We start from the raw sequence: 14,299 nt of genomic DNA, 5'->3' as shown, positions 1-14,299 counted from the left end.
AGACAAGAAAGGTACAAACAGAAGGGACAGACAGGAAGGGAAGGGATAAAGGTGAAATGGGAAAAAAATATATGTAAGAAGAAAAAGACGACAATGGAGTAGAGAATATAGGCAGGGTAATTGCTAATAAGATTGTTTTGTTTCAATCCATAAATCAATCATTTCAATTAATAGATTAGCACCTCCGAATTTAGAATTTGTCAGTTATGAAATTAATTCATCAAATATTTACTTAACACAATGCGTGTGAAATCTTATATTACCATTGAGGTTAGGCAAGATACAAATAAGTATAATATTCAATATCTGCTTTCCAGATATTTACAATGTAGATATAAGTTGTAAAAAGTTAATTTAAAATAACAACCCAAAGACTTTAACAAAGTAACATATGCTAAATGTCAAATGACTGATTCCAAAAGGGCTTTGGAAGTTTGCGGGACAGAGATTGTTTACCTGGTGTAGTTAGGAAAGTGTTAAAAAGATAGGAGAGACTGAAAGATCTTAGAAAGTGCATAGAATTTGGATTAGAGGTGAGAGTGAGACTAAGAGAAAGTGATAAGATCCTATCCATATTTCACTTTGAATTTAACAATTTACCCTTTTCAGATTAAAAACAAACAAAAACCAAACACACACCTTTCCCACCAGTTACTGCCAATTTATGTGAAAGTGATATAGAACATGTATTATGAAGTAACAGGAAATCTTGGTTTTGGAGCTTTAAAATCACGGTTCAGAGGTTACTAACTCTATGATTTTGTCCTCAAGCTACATCTTTTTAAACCTCAGTATCCACATCTTTAAAATGAAAGAGTTGGGTCATATGATTTGTAAAAGTCCATCCTATTTCAGATTATCCGATCAAAGATGTGTTGTATGGATTTGGGGGTAGGGATGCAAAATTGAGTAGAATCGATTTTAAATTATAAAGACCTAGTAGATCCTTTCCGGATTTTTCTACTAGGCTGGAACCTAACAATATCCTTTTTATATAATATATTTGACGGAAAAAGGGTATCCCGGTGGAAAAACCTCTACCCTTATCAAAGTGCGTACCGCACCGTGCTTCTGTGATCTTTACCCTCTTTTAGCGTCTAGTCCACTGAAACACAGTAAAAAAGCCCCTAGCTTTGTCTGCACTTCACCCCTTTGGGGGTAGACTCCGGCTGAAAGATGTAGAAGGTACAAAGGGCGCAGGCGCAACTTCAGGTAAGTAATTTAGTTGTTCTTCACTCACTCCTGGCCACACCTCCCTAGGGGTGGGGCTGGGAGGAGCCCTAGGGGCGGCGGTGGTGGTGGAGCTTTCAGCTCCTGGCTCAAGTAGGTGTAGTGAACTAGAGCGTCCAGGATGCAGCGGTGGAAGCGTCATCCTTTGGGATACGTTGAACGAAGCAGCTAACGAACCGAGGTCTGCCGGGACGCGCCAGCTCAGGTGAGAGAACTGGTGCAGGTGAAGCAGGAGAGGGAGAAGACATCTCTGAGAACTACGAAGCCTGAGTCTAGATCCGGGCTGGGTGCTTCTGCCTTTCAGGAGCATTTTCCTTGGATGAGGTGAGAAAAAGAGGAAGCGGCTCCCGCTCCCCCTCCCTCGCCCCCAGCCTTCTGGCTGGTGCTTCAGTCCGAGGGCTCTTCACTCACCACCCCCTTCCCCACTCCAGCTGGGCGGGGCTCTTGGTCTTTTCTCCGCCCTTCCTCGCAGTCTGGTCTGGTAGGTTTTACTCTGGTGATTTTGGCGGAGGAGTTTTAATCCCTCGGAGTTTAGCTGTCAGTCTCTAAACCTTGCTTCCTATGGTTAGGAGAGTTAACACTGAAAGGCATTTTCGAGATTCCCTTACAATGGAAGAAACTGAGGATCTGAGGGGAATAAAAAAATTGACTAAAAACCACACAGGTAATAAACAGAGCGGGCAAGGTTTGAATGCTGGATATCTGACTCCAGCTCTCCAGGTCACTTGGCCTTAGTCCCCAGGTAAGCTACCTTTCTTTTAGGCCTGGAGAAGGTGAATGACGCTGGCAATTGTGACAAGAGTAAGGAACCTGCTCACGGCTCTTCAAAGTTTGTTCTTTGGTAGTGTTCACTTTTTACCCTCTCTCTGATAACTTCTTCAGCATCCCCGATGCCTTGAGTAGCCCAATAGTCAAGGCGACTTCAGAGCTCAGCTTAGTACAATTCCCTGACTTTACTGATGAGGAAAATGAAACCCAGGATAGGGAAAGGGACTTTGTCAAGATCCCGCAGCTATCTGCTCAGCAGAGCTCATTTCTAGTTTATTCCCCTTTTCGATATACACTGATTGTAACCTCAAAAGTCGTGCTCCTCCTCAAGCATTTGGCCTCTTCCAAAGGGGATAGAAATGATTTATTTCCATGATAACAGTTTGCTCATAGCCAATATTATACATTTTTAGTAATTTGGTTCTGCTTTTTGAAAGGGATAAAGCTGCTAGTTTCCTTTTGTGTTTATCATTTTTAATTCTTAAGAAATGACTAGTATGTATAATACCCTTCTATGTAGAGTCCCAGAACAAAGACCAGGAAATCTGGCTTTCACTGTCCCGGGTTTGCTCCCCTACGCTTAAACTGCTTAAGCATTTTTAGTTGTTTTTTTACTCCATGTAGGCAGAGCATGATTAAAGTTAGGCACTTTACTAGACTGTTTTGGGAACCTTAAATACTAGTGGCAAAGTACTTCGAAGTAATAGAATTGGAATTTCAAAGAGAAGATTTAGTCCAATCTCTTTACTTCAGAGGAAATGAAAACTTTCTTCATCTTTTATCTTTTTTTTTGTTCTTGGTTTCAATAAGGAAACTGACCAACATATTAGTACTAAGAACAAAATAGCTTGAGCATTCTGAAAGTTTTTGTATTAAAATTTTGTATCTTAATAGCCTACATATGTCTTGAGTTTTGTTTTCCTAATCGCATTGCTGTGAATACTACTGTAGCCAAAATAATTAAATTACTAAATTAAAAAAAAAGATGTATAAGTCAGAAAATCCCTGTCATTTGTAGAAGTCCTAAGATAACTTATTCTTAAAATGATATTTCATGAAATTTTTTTTTATTTCAAATCTTATAGAAAAATAGATTTTAGCTTTAGGTTTCTGAGTAACATTTTACTGTATAGTATTTGTTTAGGAATTATGGGGAAAATGACAACATTTCATACTGCTATAAGAAACAGTATGTAGTAAGTTGAATTTTCTTTATTGTGCAATGACATTAATATGAAGGTGAAATTAATGAGTTTTTTTCTAAAATGCAAAGGAGTGTATTGTTATTACTTTATTGTATTATTGTAATAAAAGTGCTAATTTTGAAAATTGTGAAAATTCTAGAAGATCTCTTCTGGAGCCAGATTATGTTGTCACTGACACATTTGGAATGTGAATTATCCTGGCACTTTTATGGTAGCAAGGATAAAAGTGTTGAAAGGGCATTGTTTTACATAAACTAAACTAGTTTTACTTTTAGGTATAGACTAGGTAAAGTGAAGGATAAAATTTGTAATTGTTCCTAGTTTGTTCTCCTTCTTCCTTACCCTCTGCCATAAGGTGAGCCTTTGTTCAAACTTGTCTTGTTAGGAGAGGTGAATTTTGATTTTGTAAAGAAAGTAACTCTTCAATGAAACATAAATTGAGGTATGTAGGGCTAGTATTTTGTATAACTATGTGTATTCTTGTTGCTGGAATTAACACTTGTTGAATTGATGATGCTAATTCTGAAGTATTGGGTTTGTCCATCTCTTGATAGAAACATTATATAGTTACTTCTGAGCCATTATTAAATTCCATGAAATTGGCAGTTTCCTCTACCCCTTCCCTGCCTCCCCCCATTTTAACAAGTGTATAATAGCACATGAATTTTCTGAAATATAGCCAACATCTGTTATTGCTGACTGCTCAAATATTTTAAACAAAACTAAATTGGACTTAAAAGGCAGGAGATATTAGATTAGATCAATGGTTCCCATTTAGTGGACCAGTGATGGTCATAATTTTTAGTGGCATTATATGTAGTAACTAATTGTAAAGAATATTGTGAGTAGTGTATTAAATTATTCTGGAGGCTCCCAATACATTTTTTTTTTTTTTGGTTGTTGTTGAAGGGGATTTGTAGGAATAAAAAAACAGCAGAAACCATTGTATTAAATAATGACTTCTTAGTTACTTCTCCCTAGTTCAACTCTATAGTTGAACAATAAGTGTTTCATTGTATTTCTTAAAAGTGGAAGCCTTTTCACTGTAATTGAACTATTTGCTATTAGATCTTCACACTTGTGACTTCTTTATAAGTGTATACAGATCATTAAATAATGTTTTTATTTGTAATCTGCAATTAAACTTGAAAATAAAGAACTTTTGATCCCATTGGAATTTTTGTACCCAGAATTATGTGTTCTTTGAACTGTGCAATTCACAGTAGTATTTTGAATTTAGTTTCTTCCAGGGTAAATATGAAGTTATTAACTTAATTTGAACAAATTTGACATCATTGAAGGATAGCAAGAGGTACCTTGAATATGATTTCTTGCTTAGTCTGTAATAAATTGGACATGGTTTTATAAATAAATGAACACATTTATAAAATTTGATATGTAATTAGAGGTTGTTATGATTACTGTTATTGAGATTTCTAATTCAGTTACACTGAGTATAGAATGATTAAGTACACTTTAGATTATTGATATATCTCTTTTAGCTAATCTGACATATAAAATAATATCTCAAGGTTGTTTTGTTTTAATTTGCAGCTCTCTAATTAATCTTAGGGTAATTTTTCATATGACCATAAATTGTTTTCTTTTCTTTTCCTTCCTTCCTTCCTTCCCTCCTTCCTTCCTTCCCTCCTTCCCTCCCTCCCTCCTTCCCTCCCTCCCTCCCTCCCTCCCTCCCTCCCTCCCTCCCTCCCTTCCTTCCTTCCTTCCTTCCTTCCTTCCTTCCTTCCTTCCTTCCTTCCTTCCTTCCTTCCTTCCTTCCTTCCTTCCTTCCTTCCTTCCTTCCTTCCTTCCTTCCTTCCTTCCTTCCTTCCTCCCTCCCTCCCTCCCTCCCTCCCTCCCTCCCTCCCTCCCTCCCTCCCTCCCTCCCTCCCTCCCTCCCTCCCTCCCTCCCTCCCTCCCTTCCTTCCTTCCTTCCTTCCTTCCTTCCTTCCTTCCTTCCTTCCTTCCTTCCTTCCTTCCTTCCTTCCTTCCTTCCTTCCTTCCTTCCTTCCTTCCTTCCTTCCTTCCTTCCTTCCTTTCTTTCTTCTTTTCCTGAGGCAATTGGGGTTAAGTGACTTGCCCAGGGTCACACAGCTAGTATCTGAAGTCAGATTTAAACTGTCAGGTCCTCCTGATTTCAGGGCTAGTGCTCTATCCAGTGCACCACCTAGCTGCTCCTTGTTTTCAATTTTTTATCCGAAAACTGATTGTTCATATTCTTTGACCATTTGTCAATTGGGGAATAATTGTATTCTTACAGATTTTACAATAGTTTTTCACATATTATGAGAGCTGAGAAACTGTCTAAAAAATTTTTCTGTTTTCCTTTTTATCTTGGCTATATTTCTTTCATTTGAACATTTTTAATTTAATGTAATCAAACTGATCAATTTTACATCTCATTCTGTTCTCTATCCTGTTTATTTGTAAATTGTTCACCTATCTATGTCTATTAAGTTAAGAAACTTAACTTATTAGTTCTTCAAATTTTCTTGTAATCTCTCTCTTTCTATGTCATGTATCCATTTTGACTTTAACTTGGCAAAAGGTGTAAAATATTGGTCTAAGGTGAATATCTGTTATATTACTGTCCATTTTTCCTAACTTTTTTTTTAACCAAATAATGAAATATTACCCCCTGAACTTAGCCTTTACACTTTACACTGTATATCATTTGCTGATATAAATTGTATGTCTACTCTGTTCCACTGATCTACTTTTCTGTTTCATAGCCATTGCCAGGTAGTTTTGATAATTACTACATTACAATCTTCTACTAAAAGTGATCTCTTAATTACCAAATCTAATTACCTTTTATTGATCTCCATCATTCTTTATCTCTCTAAGACATTTGAAACTATCAATTACTGTCTCCTGTGTGTCTGACCATTTTTCAGTCTCATTTGATGATTCTTCATTTATTTTTATTTTTATTTTTTACCTACTAACTCTGTTTGTCCCCCACTGTTATGTTTGGAGTCCATTTCTCTCTGTATAGACAATATTGTTTCACTAGGTGATCTTATCAGCTTCTAAAGAGTTAATTATCATCTCTATGCAAATGATTCTTAGATCTATGTATCTCACTCTAGCCTGTGTCCTGAGCTACAATCTCCCATTACAATTTGCCTTTTAACTATATTGGAGTTCCCTTTTCTAAACTTCCCTCTTATGATGAGGACATCCAATTTTATAGCCTTGATGTCATACATGAATGGATGAAAAAGCATTTATTAAATCCTTCTTACAGAACAGGACCTGTCTTGCTCCCAAGGAGTTTGCAAGCTTACATTCCAATGAAGGAAGACTATATGCAAAAGGGAATGGAAAAAAATGTTTGAGGTAGGAGGAGAGGTATAGGGAGAGACAGACAGTCAGACAGATAGCATGGCAGGGAGAGGAGGAAGGAAGTTGGAAGAGAGGGAAAGGAAGAAAAAAAGAGGAAGAGGGAGAAAGTGAGGGAGGCAGAAGAAGGATTTGTTTTGAAATCTAGAAAGTCAGGAACAGTATTGGGAGGAAAGTGAAAAGGAGAGCCCTTTTGCAAACTAGAGACTTCAGAAAGAACTCAAAAATGGGCAAAGGAATGGGAGTGGGCTTTGGGAGCCATATTCTAGCATTAGCAAGCAGTAAGTTATAGGATGTTCTAGGACAAGGGAATCGCAAGCACTAAGGGGAATTTCAGGATGAGATAGCAGAAGAGCCATGATTTTGAAGTCTATAAGATAATGTAGGGGGCTGTGTAGAGAATGAGCACACATTTTAATTGGGGGAGACTACACATAAAAGAAAGAAGTCCCACTTGGTAGGTGATAAGATCCAGATACCCATAAATTACTTGAATAGTTATTATGGCAATGCCAAGGGACTGTAGGACATAGTAGGCCAGATAAAAAGTCCAGGGAGATCTTTTAGAAATTAATCAAGAAAAGCCCACACCTAGGGAGGGAAAAAGGAAAGGTGAATACAGGATCCCAGATAATAACTCTTTCTGCCAATTAAAATTTGCCAGGTTGTCAGATTTTGTTTTTACTTTCATAATATCTCTGGCATAATTCCATTTGTTTCCATTTGCACAACCATAATAACTCTTGTTAAAACTTTTATTATTTGTAATTTTGACTTTTTCCATGGTCTTCTAACTGTCCACCTTGTCTCAAGTTTTTCTCCTTTCCCATTTGTTGTCCATCAAAATGATTTTCTTTATCTCTTTTTAAATTTTTCTTTATTTTTCATTGTAATGTTTTATTTTATTTTTTCAAATACACGCAAAGATACTTTTCAATATTCACCTTCACAAAATCTTATGTTCCAAATTTTTCTCATTTTCCTCCCTCCCCTACCTCAAGACAGCAAGCAATCTAATCTAAGTTGAATGTGTGAAATTTTAAAAACATTTCCATAGTTGTCATGCTGAGCAAAAAATAAATCAAAAGAAAAAAACAAGCAAACAAAAAATGGTGACAATTCTATGCTTTGATCCATATTGAGTCTTCATAGTTCTTTTTCTGGATGTGGGTGACACTTTCCAACCCAAGTCTATTGGAATTGCTTTGAATCACCTCATTGTTGAAAAGAGCCAAGGGCAACACAGGTAGTCTTCACATAATCTTGTTGTTACTATCTACAATGTTCTTTTGGTTCTGCTCACTTCACTTACCATCAGTTCATCTAAGTCTTTTCTAGGCTTTTTTGAAATTAGCATACTTGTAATTTCTTATAGAATAGTAATATTTCATTACATTCATAAACCATAACTTATTCAGCCATTTCCCAACTGATGGCCATCTACTCATTTTCCAGTTCCTTGCCATTACAGAAAGGGCTGCTGAAAAAATTTTGCTCATGTGGGTCTTTTTCCTTTTTTTGTCTCTTTGGGATATAGACCTAGTGGAGGCTTTGCTGGATCAAAGGGTATGCACAGTTTTATAGCCCTTTGGACATAGTTCCAAATTGCTCTCCAGAATGGTTGGATCATTAGTTTTTCCACATCTCCTCCAACATTCATCATGTTCTTTTCCTGTTATTTTAGCCAATCCGAGAGGTATGAGGTTGTATCTCAGAGTTGTTTTAATTTGCATTTCTCTAAAGAATAATGATTTATAACATTTTTTCATATAACTAGAAATGGCTGTAATTTCTTTGCCTGAAAATTGTTCATATCCTCTGACCATTTAGCAGTTGGAAAGTGGCTTGTACAAAGTAATTTTCTTAATATGCAGTTCTGAATGTTATCTCCTTTCTCAGTGAGCCCCAGTGGCTTGTTATTGTTTCCAGGCTCAAAATTAACTCTTTTGTTTGGTATTTAAAATTCTTTATAACCTGCCCCATTCCTACCTTTCCAGTTTTGTATTTTGCTTGCTCTTACACAATCTATGATCCAGCAACTTTGGCCTATTTGGAATTCTTTCAACATAATATGGCATTTGCAATCCAAGTGTGATTGTTATTCTCTATATGCCTAAAATGCTCTGCCTCCAAACCTCTACCTCTTAGTTTGTCTTGTTTTTTCAAGATTCAACTCAGATTCTACCTTCTTTAAGAAGCCTTTCCTACTGACCTCTGGTCTCTACTGATGCTAATGTTTTTCCCTCTCAGATTGCCTTCAGATTACTTCTTATATAACTTGTATGTATCTAGTGATTTGCATGTTACCTCCTCCATTGTAATGTAAGCTTTGTCATCATAGAAGTTATTTCTGCCTTTGTCTCCCCAACATTTAAGGGGGAGAGAAAGGGGAAGGGAAGAAGCATTTATATAGTACTTGCTAAAAAGCAGACACTTTGCTAAGTACTTTGCACAATGACTGTACTGTGGGTAATGAAGATGTGCATCCTGGAGGCTGCCAGTATGAGAGAGAATGACTAAATCTCCATTAGTTAGTTTTGAAGATATATCCAGTTCTGGCTACATACTCAGTGGGAAGAAACTTTCCCAATTCATGTGGTTGGAGAATACATAAATGTTTTCTCCTAGAAACAGATGTTTGGTATTTCACATATGGTTGCTTCCATGTGGTAAGCTGGCCATACACCAAAGCCTGGTTACACTTGCTTCCCAGATTTCACCTGAGTATGTGTCCATAAAATGTCACATCTCTTCCCCTCCTCCTTTCATTTATCTTTCTGTTTGAATAAGATATGCATTTCCATAACTATATTCTATTTATAGTCTATCCCATATTATCAGTGATTCTTATCTAGTCAAATATGCTTCATTGTATTATGGTCTTTAGTTTACTTTCCTTATTATTTGTATACATAAATAAATCTGTCTCCATATTCTTATTTGCATATAGACTTTTGAGGTCAGTGGTTTTATTGCTGGTTCCTTGTCTTCTGGGGATTTCCAGGAATCTATTATTTTATTTTATTTTATTTTTTTACCTTTCTTCATTGTAGGCACTTACTTTGTTATTGGATTTGTGGGTATTCTCTCTCCTCTCCCTTTCTCCCTTCTTTCTTTTTGATTAAAAATTTAAGACTCTCAGCTAGATATAATTTTATTAGATCTGATTAGGTACCTTCCATTTTTGACCAAGAACTCAATATGGGATGGTTCAGAAGTCTAAATCTCAGTCACAGATATATCTTTTGAATCAACTAAATAAACTTTGCCCTTTCGAAGTCCTTGCTTTTCAGTTTTGTGTTAATGGTTTTTAATACTTAATGCTTTCTTGATTTTTCTGGTAATTTCATTTGTGAACATAGAAGTCAGAAGAAGTAAACAAGTCTTATTGATTCTATACCTACTAAACATTTGCCCTCTTTTCTCTATTCTCATGTCTAGTTTAGACCCATCATCACTTTTTGTCTGAAATATTAAAGTAGCTGACTAATTGGTCTCTTTTTTCCTCTTCAGTTAATCGATGCAATGGCCAAATTAACAAATTTATAGCCAGATCTGACAATATCAGAACCTTACTCAAGAAGCTCTGGTAATTCTTTATTATCTCTAGGATAAAGTACTGATTTTTTCATTAGTCTTTTAAAGTCCTTCATTGTCTAACTCCATCCTATCTTTTGAGATGTACTGGACCTTATTCTTCTTTACTCACTCTATTCTAATCAAATTTTTTTTTTTTTTTTTGCTATTGTCCATACATGACTTTAAATTTCTATTTCCATACCTTTATATAGAATGCCCCCTTGCCTCTTTTGTAATAAAAACATTCTTTAGAGGAAATAATGGTAGCCAATTAGTTCCATGTAATATATTATAAATTTGGTTTATTGGCATGGAGGTATCAGATGGCTGATGGGAGTTTTTTTCTTGCTAGTATTTGAATGATGCTGTTAGCTTACTGATGTTCTTTGGTTTGAACAAAGCTGATAACTGGCAAAGCCATTACTTCTTTGTTTTGGGAACTAATTTGCACAATGATGCTTCACTTATGTATATATTTCATTGATTCTGAACAAGTTTTTGTTTGTTTTTGCTTCTTTACTCCCTAAAAAGTTATATATTTCTTTCCTCATGAGATAATTAAAGATATTGGGGTGTTGGGAAAAAAATTAAGATTGAAAATCCTTGAAGAAATATCTTTATGGTTCACAGTGGAAAGAAAAAGGTGGAAGAATTGATGGGGCTTTTAGGGAAGTAATAAAAACTTAGAAAATCTTCAAAACCAATATGCATTGAAGGAGCTATAGCAAATTTTCTGTGTTGATTTCCTGGGGACATTTATATCTCACAGATATCCCTGGAAGAAAACAAAAGCAAAAATAATACTTACCTGGTTCCTTTAAGTGATGGGGGTCTACTATGATGATGGCCACATGAATGATGGCCACAAGATGCATTATGGAGAAAGAATTTAAAAAAAAAACTGACAAATGATTGGATGTGAAAGTTGATGGAGAAAGAAAAGTTGAGGTTTCGAACTTAGATTAATGAAAAGTAGTAGTAAATCAAAAGAGATAGGACAATTAAGAAGAGGAGTTTTTGGCAGAAAGTCAATGATTTTAAAAAACCCAAACTTAATTGACTTTGAAATTCTTATGAAGATATTTGGAAATGGCCAGTAGATAGTGAGATATGAGAGTGAACTTTAGAAGAAAGATGGGCTGGATATTCATTCATACATACATGTATATACAAGTGTGTACATATACATGCATATATATATGTACACACACATGAATATGTTTCTATATATGGGGAGAGAGAGAGGAAAGATGTAGGAGTTGTTAATATAGAGATGATAGTAATGAAAAAATAGAGAGGGAAGAGAAGAAGCTCAAGGATGGAGCCATGTATATCTGTCAATAAAAAATGAGACAAAAATGATGAATCAGTTTATGACAGTAAAGAGAAATCAGACTAATAGGAAGAGGACTTGGGGAAAAAAAATGTGTCAAAAGAACCTAGGGAGAAGAGATCATATAGAGCATTTATTAATCTTTTTTTTTTTTTTTTTTAATGTCATGGGCCTCCTTTGGTAAACTGTTTTGCCTTTGCAGCTCTTCTCAGAATAACATTTTCTAGAAGCAGAAAATAAGGATTATAATTTTATTGAAATACAGCTATAAAAAACAAATGTTAAAGACTCCAGTTTAAGAATTTTCTATTCTAGGAAGAAGGGATAATCAAAAGTGTTAAAAGTTGCAGAAAGGTCAAGGATAAACACTGAGAAAAGACTGTTGGATTTGGCAAATAAAAGCTCATTAGTAACTTTGGAAATTGTCCATTTTTGGAATTACTTTGGTCTCTTTTTTTTTTTTTTGAGGTTTTAAGGCTTCAGTTTTCTTTTGAGATTAAGGGGTCAGAGGATTTAGTAACATATGTAGTATATTTTTAGTCAAGACAGTCTAGGAAACCAGAAATGGCAATATTGAATTAAGTAATTTTTTTTTGGGAACACAATTTTATAAAATTAATCCTGATCTTAAGAAACTTGGGACTCATCTCTATTTTAATTAATTTGCTTTTAACAATTTCTTTTTTTAAGAATCTAAAATTTAAAATTGTGTTCCCAAAAAATGATGTTAAAATGTAATTATAATAAAACCACAGAAATTGTGCTTACTTCCAATCTTCTGCATAATATCATTGGGAAAGGGAGTACCTGTAGGGGATAGGTAAGCTTTCCAGGACAACAAAAATTAAATCACTTACCCAACCTGTATGTTTCTGAAATAGGACTTAGACCCAAATCTTGATTGAGACAAACTCTCAATCCATTATGCCCTGCAATCTCAATAGCATAGGGATTTTTTTTGTTTGTTTGTTTGTTTTGTTTTGTTTTGTTTTTAGGAAGGGTGGCTATGGAGTTAGAAGAGAGTGATTACATTAAGTCAAAATATGTCATAGCATTGTGGTGTCATTTAGCTTACTTGAATTCATTTATACCTGCTCACTTGAAAAGATGGCTCTGGGTATTCTATTTTTCTTGTCAGCTATTAGGCAAATCCTAGCAAAGTGAACACTCAGCTCTTGAGGTTTTTTATGTTCTTACTCCCTTAATTTTCCTTTATCTTAACTACTTTTCCCTCTGCCCTGGTGTATGGAATACACATAACCCTGCTTATACACATCTCCAAGGACATTGTTTTTATGTTGGATGGGGATAGGAGGAGAAAGAAAAAATGCCATACAAGGAAATGGCACACCTGGTTGCTGGGGGTAGGGAGCCAACTAGTTGCTTTCTTGCCTCAGGGACAGGTGTGTGTGTGTGTGTGTGTGTGTGTGTGTGTGTGTGTGTGTGGTGTTTCAGAGTTGGGAAAACAGTCTCTCATGCAATTTAACCCCTTGATCAGTTCTTCATCTTTCTACATGTGACCGTTAGATTGTGTGAAGGGAAAGTTCTCTTTTAAGATTCCATTCTAATAAAGCATGGCATTTCTAGCTAATTAAAATTGTGACAGCATTTGACTGGAAGGATATTAATTTATTGTTGATGACATGAACTACTGAAACTAGCATATTATGCAAAACCCTCAAAACAAAATTATTGATCTCCATGCTTTGCTTATACCTTCTGTTAAAAATGATCACCCATCAGAAGAAAGTACTTTCTGATAAAAAAGATATCAGTAAATTTAATGAAGATTAACTTTATACTACTTTTACTTTAGAACTTAAACCCCTGCCTAAGATCTGAGTCTTCTGTCAGGATAGAGATAAAATTTGTTATTTAATTCTTATAGGGAATCCTATGATGAAACACTCTATCAGTTGAGGTTGGTGCCTTCTCTATAACTTACTCATGGTCTCTGTTTCTGTCTGTCTGTCTATCTGTTTCTCTCTCCCCTTCCCCCTTCTCTCTCTCTCTCTCTCCCCCCTTCTCTCTCTCTCTCTCTCTCTCTCTCTCTCTCTCTCTCTCTCTCTTTCTCTCTCTTTCTCTCTCTTCTTTTTAAATACTATTTTATTTTTCTAAATACATGCAAAGATAATTTTCAACATTCAACTTTGCAAAACCTTGTGTTCAATTTTTCTTCATCTCTCCCCTCTCATTTCTCAAAACAACAAGCAATAAGATATAGATTAAACTTGGGCAATTCTTCTAAACATATTTCCATATGCATCATGCTATGCAAGAAAAATCAGATTAAAAGGGAAAAATACAAGAAGGGAAAACAAGAATATAAACAACAATAACAAAAAAAACCAAAAAGGTGAAAATACTGTGCTTTGATCTACTTTCAAGTCTTCATAGTTCTCTCTGGATGTGGATGGCACTTTCCATCTAATTCTATTAGTGTTGCTTTGAATCACCTCATTGTTGAAAAGAGCCAAGTGCATTACACAATCTTGTAGTCTTTCCAGGCTTTTCTAAAATTAGCCTGCTCATTATTTCTTATAGAATAATAATATTCCATTACATTAATGTATCATAATTTATTCAACCATTCAATTGCTGATCATCCACTCAATTTCCAGTTTCTTGACACTACAAAAAGGGCTGTTACAAACATTTTTGCACTTGTGAGCTCTTTTCCCTTTTTAACGATCTCATTACGATACAGACCCAGTAGAAACACTGCTGGATCAAATGGTGTGCACAAATGGTGTGTCTGTTAGGGAAAATTTAGTTTGCTACCATATAATGGTGGAATAATTTTCTTTGTATTAGAGAAATCTTGCCCTAGACATCTGAA

The 14,299-nt window shown here is 35.5% G+C and overlaps 1 protein-coding gene across 11 annotated transcripts in view; it reads left to right on the top strand.

Annotated features, from left to right (window-relative positions):
* The first annotated feature begins 1,275 nt into the window (after window positions 1-1,275).
* TC2N (tandem C2 domains, nuclear) overlaps window positions 1,276-14,299 on the top strand; it is a 53,676-nt gene continuing 40,652 nt past the window's right edge. For 2 of the 11 annotated variants that reach the window (XM_074289622.1, XM_074289621.1), the window contains exon 1: window positions 1,722-1,894. The gene's annotated coding sequence lies outside the window, so the exon portion shown is untranslated. Of the gene's footprint in view, window positions 1,555-1,720; window positions 1,973-14,299 lie in introns of those variants that run through there. The other 9 variants (XM_074289627.1, XM_074289628.1, XM_074289620.1 and 6 more) reach the window with 8 other exon arrangements.

This window comes from Sminthopsis crassicaudata, chromosome 2, assembly GCF_048593235.1.
Source record: "Sminthopsis crassicaudata isolate SCR6 chromosome 2, ASM4859323v1, whole genome shotgun sequence".
Taxonomy (NCBI): domain Eukaryota; kingdom Metazoa; phylum Chordata; class Mammalia; order Dasyuromorphia; family Dasyuridae; genus Sminthopsis; species Sminthopsis crassicaudata.
This window is presented reverse-complemented; position numbering and strand designations above follow the sequence as displayed.